Below are 8,871 nucleotides of genomic sequence, written 5' to 3'. Positions count from 1 at the left end.
AGGCAAGCAACGTAATGCTGGATTCTGATTTCAATGCCAAGTTGGGTGATTTTGGTTTGGCGAGACTGATGGAACGTGACCAGGAGGCTTCCCATACGACCATGGTGGCGGGCACGCGGGGGTATGTTGCTCCAGAGTGCTACATAACAGGGAAAACCAGTCCAGAAGCTGACGTGTACAGCTTTGGGGCGATTACACTAGAAATTGCCTGCGGAAGGCGGCCGGTTGATCACAGCCTTGAAGAACACAATTGTTTCCCTTTTCTTGTCAACATCTATTCCATACTGGACCTTCTGATGTACGGACCACTTTCATTCGTAGATAGCATTCCTGACAAATATAACACATCTGTGGCATTTTCAAGCTATCCAGTTGTTGTCGAAACTGCATTTGAGATCTATAGAAATTATCCTTAAGAAATACAGTTGAGTTTTGTACATTTTTGTTTGCAGATTCAGAATTTCTCACATTTTGGGGCCCTATTCTTACAATGGTAAGGGATAAAAGTAGCATTGGGGACCTTAAATTACAAATGGAACAACAAACAAACTAAAAAATAGGTTTCCTCTTGTCTTACATTGCCTCAAAATAAAATAAAAAATAGATTTTCATTTGTCATTAAATGTTTTATTTTTTTAAAATTGTTTATTCGTAAATTTTGTCTAATTATTGATAATTTTTGTAATTTGGATAAATAAATGTAGATAATTTTAATAATCCTTATAGGACTTAGATTAGTCTGGTTTAAATTAAATATTTATGTCCTAAGATAAATGAGTAAAGATATAACAATTGAGCTTGTATGTTTGACAAAGATATAACTCTATTATTGGCATGGGCTTTTGAGTTTTGTAGCTGGTAGACATCAATGGAGTTGTCTTTTTCTCAACTGATATGTTTTATGAAATCATTGCATATAGAGCATGACACTGGAACTATTATACTGCTACGTCCTAAGCTAAATGAGTAAAGACACAATAATTTAGTCTAAGACATTCAAAGTAAAGCTGTAGGTGGGAGCTTGTACATTTGACAAAGACAAAAACCAAAAAAATCTTCATTTTTCAAATTTAAATAACAGAAACCAATGACTTAAGAATTCTAATCATAGAAAAACCAATGCAATGACCTCTCCTTTATCATAAAATCTAAAGACTGCACTATGAAATGGGGGAAATCATACCAGAGTTAAGCTCTGCTACAGTGGGAGAAAACCTTGCACAAATTTATCTACAAAATTGTATTTAAATAATCTATCAAAAACTCACAAATTTGATGACAACAATAAATTACAGACAACTTTTGATAGTGACCCCAAAAGGAAAAACAAATATCAAATCAATTTTCACTTTTGTTTGCAAGGAACTTAAAAATCATCTTAGACTTTAGAATAGATCCAAAAGGTCTACAACAATTCACAAGAAATTTAGGAACAATCTGGAGCTATAAATGGAAAGGCATTCACCCACGACAGTTCTAACTATAGTATTAAATGTCATGTTTAAAAAGTATTAAGTAATCTTACATTGTCCTTGCATTTCAGTTGTCTATTTTATCTTTCCAGTCCACTCTAGCCTGGGCAATAAGAAAAAACATTACAATGTGTTAATAATTTTAAACTGCCATTTTTTGACTGGTTGGAATAGTTTTCTTTTAAAATTCTCAATAGATAAAATATAAAACCCCTAGCGAAATGCATACAAACTAATGAAAAAATAAGAATAATTAATAAAAATGAAATTAAAAATATGTATGCACTACATACTATAGGATAAATTTTATTGATGTGTGATATTGCTATCAAGATTTAACTGTGTAGTTTTTGAGTCAAACTTAGTGTCCCATGATTCATGAGTAGTGATTCAACATGAATCCATCCCTCATTAGAATAAATAGAATTCTTGGTTTCTGAAATTAATAACTCTGCATATTGTAGGAAAAACTGTTCTACTATCTTTTTGATTGAGGTTTTTGGTGTTTCACTTTTAATTTTTCTTAGTATCCTATTTGGTAACCATGCCACTTTCTTATATTTTTTCAAACCCATTGAGCTAAATAAAAAATAAATTAAATCGATGTAAATTCTCTCAACTCATTAGATTTTTTGTATTTTTGCATGGCTCTAGTAATGATTTACTCTACAAAGAAATCCCTATATATCTTACGCCAAAACTTGCAATCCATCAAGTAGTCTCTTGAAGTGCAAATAAATGCTCATATGATGATAATATTTTTGGAAACAATTCAATATATTTTGTTGCTCATTTTAGCATTTGACAAAATATATACATGCTTAGGTCTTTGCATGGATTTCGATTTAGAATTGCTTAAGATTTTTTTTTTAATTATTTTTTTCGTAGTATACAACATCAAAATATTTACAAACATGGTAAATTTTGAGTCTATTATAATTCGATTTTGTGCATTTTGCCAATAAATATTTTCCAACATCAACCATCTATCAAAAAAATTTGCATGCATGTTGAAATTTTCTCAACTCACTCAATGAGTACATTTTTGTTTGTAGATTCAGAATTTCTCACATTTTGGGGCCCTATTCTTACAATGGTAAGGGATAAAAGTAGCATTGGGGACCTTAAATTACAAATGGAACAACAAACAAACTAAAAAATAGGTTTCCTCTTGTCTTATATTGCCTCAAAATAAAATAAAAAATAGATTTTCATTTGTCACAAGGGAGATTAGAGACCGAGGTTTCTCAGAGGCTCTTGGCAAGGCTGAATCCCTTACTTCTAGAGCTCTAGAAGAATGGGAACTTTGAGAGGAAATTTTTTGGAAGCAAAAGGCTAGAGTTGATTGGCTCCAGGAAGGTGATTGTAACACTGCCTTTTTCCATAAAACAGTGCAATCTCATCGAAATCAAAGCACTATCTCTTCTTTGGTTAATTCTCAAGGTATCCAACTGAATTCCTTGCCAGCTTTGTTCCAGGAGGCTATTTGGTACTTCTCTACCCTCTTCTCTGAGGACTCTCCTCCTACTGATAATGAAGAAAATCTTATTTTGTCCTGTATTCCTTCCCTTATCACTCAAGAAATGAATGATTATCTCATGCGTCCTATTTCTTTGGAAGAGCTGGAGGAGGTGGTCTTTGGCATGCCTAAGGGGAAGGCTCCTGGTCCTGATGGCTTTCCAGTTGAATTCTTTCAGGAATTTTGGGACATCATTAATCATGATTTGTTGGAGGTGGTTAAAGAATCCTATGCTAGCAAGCAGATGCTTCGAGCTTTGAACTCTACATTCTTGACTCTTATTCCTAAGAGAGAGGGTGCTAATCAATTGGAGTGTTTTAGACCAATTGCCTTATGTAATGTGGTTTACAAAGTTATTACTAAGTTGATTGCTAAGAGATTGAAAAGGTGGCTTCCCGTTATTATGTCAGAAGAACAAGGTGGTTTGGTTGCTGGCAGACAAATTTTGGATGGGGTGGTTATTGCTACTGAGGCTATTCACTCTATGGCTACTTCCAAGGAGAGATCCATGTTTGTTAAGCTGGATATGGCTAAGGCCTACGATAGAGTTAAATGGAGCTTCCTAAGGAGTATTCTTCTTTCTTTTGGATTTAGCTCTGACTGGGTGAGTTGGATTATGAGTTGTGTTACTTCTGCCTCTTTTTCAGTTCTTATTAATGGTCAACCTTCTCAACTATTTGGTGCTTCTAGAGGCCTCCGCCAGGGTGACCCTCTCTCCCCATATCTATTCATCATCATGGCTGAAGGCTTGGGTAGATTCATTAAGCATCAGGTGTCCCAAAATTCTATTAAAGGCTAGCAGTGGGGTAATGGCTTACCTTCTCTTTCCCATCTTCAATTTGTTGATGATTCTGCTCTTGTTGGTCTTGCTAGGATCAAGGAAGCTGAAGCCTTTTGACATGCTTTGGACGTTTATTTGGCAACTTCAGGCCAGAAAGTTAATGAGCACAAATCTTCCATTTACTTTTTTAACACTCCTGATTCTATTTAGCACAGGATTGTTGGTATCCTACAGTTTCAGATAGGATCACTTCCTTTGACTTATCTTGGCATCCCTATTGCTGTTTCCAGGCAGCCACATCTCTTTTGGCAAAATTTGATTACCAAGCTTCAGGATAAGGTAAATCATTGGACTCATAGATGGCTTTCTACTGCTACCCGGGTTACTCTTCTTCAAGCTGTTATCCAAGCTCTTCCTACTTATCGAAGCATGGTTCACGCTGCACCTATTTACTTTCTCAAGGAGTTTGATGCTCTTTCTCGACAATTCCTTTGGAGTGGTAATTTGCGTAGTACTAAATGGAGCCTAGTTAATTGGGCAACTGTTTGTAGGCCTAAAAAGGAGGGTGGTCTTGGTCTTCGATCTGCTCTATTGAGTAGTCAAGCTTTGGCTGCTAAACTTTATTGGCGATGGTGCTCTAGAAAACATCAACTTTGGGCTCGTATTATCACTCATAAATATTTTCATGGTGCTGATCCTTGCTCTGTTTTTGAACTTCCTCTTGAAGGTCGTGGCTCAATGGTTTGGCATACTTTGAAGACAGGTGTGATGTTGGTAAAGAGGGGTCTGTTTTAGATATGTAAAGGAGATTCTCAGGCTTTGTTTTGGTCTGATGCTTGGGATGGATTCCCTTCCATTTTATCCATATACCCTCATCTTCAGCCTCTTTGTGACTCTTTTCTTGCCGCTGGATGGGATAAAGTGGCTCATTACAAGACTCCTTATCAATTGGGACCTGTTGTTCATTATAGATGGAAGCATTCTTCTGATTGGCCTCCTGGCGGTACAGACATGGATCGTCAGGAGCTTTCTCAAATTTTGGCCTCTAGAGAGTGTTCTTCTTTGCTTGGTCCAGATGTTTTGGCTTGGGGCGGTACCTTGTCTGGTAAATATCATGTCTCTGCTGGGTATCAGGAGATAACTAGACAATTATTTGGGGATGCTGAGGTCCCTTGGTGGAAGCAAGTTTTGAATAAAGTTTCTTGGTCCAAGTGCAATTTTTTCATGTGGCTAGTGGCTCACAACCGTTGTCTTACTTGGGATAATATTTGTAAATGTGGATTTCAGGGACCCTCTTATTGTGTTTTGTGTGGCAATGGAGAGGAGTCTGTCTCCCATCTGTTCTTCCATTGCTCCTATTCTACTCAGATATGGCACCTTTCGTGGAGTGCTTGGGGTTTCTCTTGTCGGCATGCTTCCTCTTTGCCTGAGTTTTGGGCCTGCTTGGGTACTGCTCCCTCCAAGTCTTCTTTTCTCCATGCTGCTTGGATTGCTGGCCCATCTTTCATACTTTGGCATATTTGGTTGGAGAGGAATCATCGCATATTCCAAGATGTTCAGCTTGGTGTTTTGCATCTTTGGTGGAAAATATCACATTCTCTTCAGGAAACTATTCTTGTGAAGTGTGAGCTTGATGGGGGTATGGATCCGGTTGATCTTGCTATCTGTAATCGCCTCAATTTTCATCTGCAGGATGGGGCTGCAGCTCATAGGTTTCCTTCTATGTCCAGGCAGCTTCACCATCAAAGGAAGGGTCGGGTTAATCGGGATGGGCACTGGACTCCTCCTCCTTGTGGAGTTCTAAAAATTAACACTGATGGTTCTTCCCGTGGGAATCCTGGTCTGGCTAGTATTGGCGGAGTGGCTCGTTGTAGTTCTGGGGATGTTAAATTTTTCTTCTCAGTTCATAAGGGTGATTATACTAACAAACTCATGGAAGCTCAGGCTATTTTATATGCTATGGAACAGTGTTGCTTGCGGGGATGGAGTAAGATTATTTGTGAGTCTGATTCCCTGGTGGTGGTGAACATGCTTTCTTCGCAAGAGTTTGAGGATGTTAGTTGGCAGCTAGCCACTATTGTTAAGCAGATTCTTTTCTTCTCTTCCTCTTTTTAGTTCATTAGGTTCACGTATATTCCTCGTGAATGGAATAGAACTGCTGATTGTTTAGCCAAATGGGCATCTAGTCATGATCCGGGTTGGAATATTAGGGAAAGGAGGCAACTATCCTTTGAGATGGTGCAAGAATTTGATGATCTTGTTGCTCAAGATCGAGCTCCTTGTTGAACTCTCCTTGTTGTATTTCTTTCTGTCTTAATAAATTTTTACCCCTCTTTTTGCCAAATGTTTATTTTTTTTAAAATTGTTTATTCATAAATTATTTCAAATTATTAATAATTTTTGTAATTTGGATAAATAAATGTAGATAATTTTAATAATCCTTATAGGACTTAGATTAGTCTGGTTTAAATTAAATATTTATGTCCTAAGATAAATAAGTAAAGATATAATAATTGAGCTTGTATGTTTGACAAAGATATAACTCTGTTATTGGCATGGGCTTTTGAGTTTTGTAGCTGGTAGACATCAATGGAGTTGTCTTTTTCTCAACTGATATGTTTTATGAAATCATTGCATATAGAGCATGACACTGGAACTATTATACTGCTAAGTCCTAAGCTAAATGAGTAAAGACACAATAATTTAGTCTAAGACATTCAAAGTAAAGGTATAGGTGGGAGCTTATACGTTTGACAAAGATATAACTCTGCTATTGGCATGGACTTCTGAGTGTTGTAGGTGGTAGACATCAATGCAGCTATCCTATTATTAAATGATATGTTTTAAGAAATCATTGCATATAGAGCATGACATTATTGGAACTATTATACTGTTCCCAGCCTATGAATATGTTTTTGCTACTATTCTTGATTTCCTCTTCATGCCCTCTTGACTCCACTTGTCATATACAGGCTTGTTTCTCTTCATAAGAGTGCACATATACTTACAGGTAAAGCATGTTAAATACTCCTATTGTCTAAGACTATAAAGCTTAACACATAGAAAAATAATATTTATTTACAATATGTGTAATTCTAGTTTCTATGATATTACAATTTCCATCAGAGGTCCTACTGATTCCATTTGTCCTTTCTCATTAATACAACTAAATTGGTATGCCCCTATGCTTCCATTAACATTTGTAAGAACCATGCGATCTTCAACAACACTATAGCCATGATTTTTGTCAAGTCCTCCCTCATTTTGCATGTTATCACAAGTACCTACAAGTAAAATTTCATCCAATTTAAAGTTCAGTGCTATATGCATTATCTTCAATTCCATTCCTAGACTTCTTAAGATGTCCCTATGATGCACTTGCATCATGAACTTCATGAATCATTTCTACATTTGATGTTTTTTCCATGCTTAATGTCCAATTTTTGTTATAATTTGAATCATTGTGCTGAGATGGGAGCTCTAATTTTGTAAAAAAGTAGGCTTCGTCAAGATCAACAAAAGCTTTTAAAGTAATAGCATAGAAGAAACTAAAGAAAAGAAATGAATTCTTGTAAGTAAAAGGATCCTAGCAACCTGTGCAAAGGAGAAGAAAATACATGTCAATTGAATTACAAGAACATAATCATTGATAATGAGGAAAATTTTTCCATAGAAAGTCAAATTATAATATTGCTAAGAGGGTTTTACAATATAATCATTTGTTAATAAAGAAGGCAAATTTTAAATTCTAGAAAAACTGAGAAAGATGTAAGTTACAAGCCTTTCCTTGTAGATGATCATATTATGATTTATGATGAATCCATAAAGGCTAGATTTCTTTTCTTCTCTTAATATATATCGATAGAGAAATCTAGAAACCCCTTGGATTCATGTATTTTGGGTCCCATTATAGGAAAAAATAGGAGATAGAATAGTAGCCCATATGGTTGCTCCATATGCTAGAAAAACCATGCTCTTTCGTAGGAAACTCATGTCCAACGGTTTCAGAAGAATGTGTAAAACATTTAATGTTCTTTTACATAAAAAATGCATTTTATGGTCCTAAAACAACTTAATAGGTCATTGCTGATATGTACTTATGTTCTTCTTGCTTATTTGTATGACAGTTAAACATAGTAGGTTGATTGTATGTTATCATTGGCTGGCCCATCTTGTCCATAGTTAGAGAAGCTTATTTTATTTTTGTGAATCCACTGCGTGTTGTGTTGGGGGAATGATAGAAAAACCAACTAGAAAGAAAGATCTACTTTATATTATGCTATTAGTCAAATATCTATTTTAAAAATTGTCATAGATATGCTATTTTATAAGTTTGGACATCTTAAAGTGACACAAAATTTTTTGAAGATGAGGTAGAAAAGACATCAATTGCTAAGAAAGATTTGGAGAATGAGCATAGAATGCTTGGATCAATGTATTGCCCAAAATAGCATGACACAAGAGATTTCAACAGAGAATACCTAGACCAAGACATTGTCCACAAAGTTATGACACAAGAATGTTCAATGGAAGACTTTCAAAAAGAAAATGGAATCAAACACTCATTTCCAAAATAGCAAGCTTGGATTAGGAATTAAATTAAGATCCAACAATTCATAATTTCTAAACTTGGAGTACAAATACATTGAAAAAAAATATAGCATGATAGCCTTGGTATGCTTAGCATAACCTATACAGTCAACTAAGAGAAATTGAAAAAATTGACTTTAACACTCAAACCATCTAAAATCAATCCTTATTGTTTTGTAACTATATATAATTATTGATGACTACTTCTTTTGCAAATTTTTGGTTGTATTGAATCAATCTATGGCAATTACTTCCTTGAATTTCATGCTTTTTTAAGTTTTAGCTACTATGATGTCTTTGTTTATTTGGATATCCATGTTTGCACTGTTTATTGAAAGGTCAACTATTAAATTTTGAAAGCCTTACCTCTACATTCTAGATAGACATCTATATGCTAGACAATAGTCTGCCTCGGTTAGTTAAGCATGGTGAGCTTGTATTTTACTGTAGATTGTAGCATTTGATCAACAAAACATTTATGCATTTTACTTATATCCCATTCACATTTT

The sequence above is a fragment of the Cupressus sempervirens genome, chromosome 5 (assembly GCF_028749045.1).
Source record: "Cupressus sempervirens isolate cs-2001-9-10 chromosome 5, ASM2874904v1, whole genome shotgun sequence".
Classification (NCBI taxonomy): Eukaryota; Viridiplantae; Streptophyta; class Pinopsida; order Cupressales; family Cupressaceae; genus Cupressus; species Cupressus sempervirens.
The sequence above is the reverse complement of the archived record's forward strand: the minus strand, read 5'-3'. Positions refer to the sequence as shown.